Source organism: Chiloscyllium plagiosum, chromosome 34, assembly GCF_004010195.1.
Source record: "Chiloscyllium plagiosum isolate BGI_BamShark_2017 chromosome 34, ASM401019v2, whole genome shotgun sequence".
NCBI classification, from domain to species: Eukaryota; Metazoa; Chordata; class Chondrichthyes; order Orectolobiformes; family Hemiscylliidae; genus Chiloscyllium; species Chiloscyllium plagiosum.
Window position 1 is genome coordinate 19126451 of NC_057743.1, and position 223 is coordinate 19126673.

Here is a 223-nt window from a genome sequence, read left to right on the forward strand (position 1 = left end):
AGTTCCAAACTTCCAGCTCAGCACTGTCCCCATGACTTGTCCGGACTTGTCCTACCTGCCTATCTCCTTTTCCACCTATCCACTCCACCCTCCTCCCTGACCTATCACCTTCATCCCCTCCCCCACTTACCCATTGTACTCTATGCTACTTTCTCCCTACCCCCACCCTCCTCTAGCTTATCTCTCCACGCTCCAGGCTCACTGCCTTTATTCCTGATGAAGG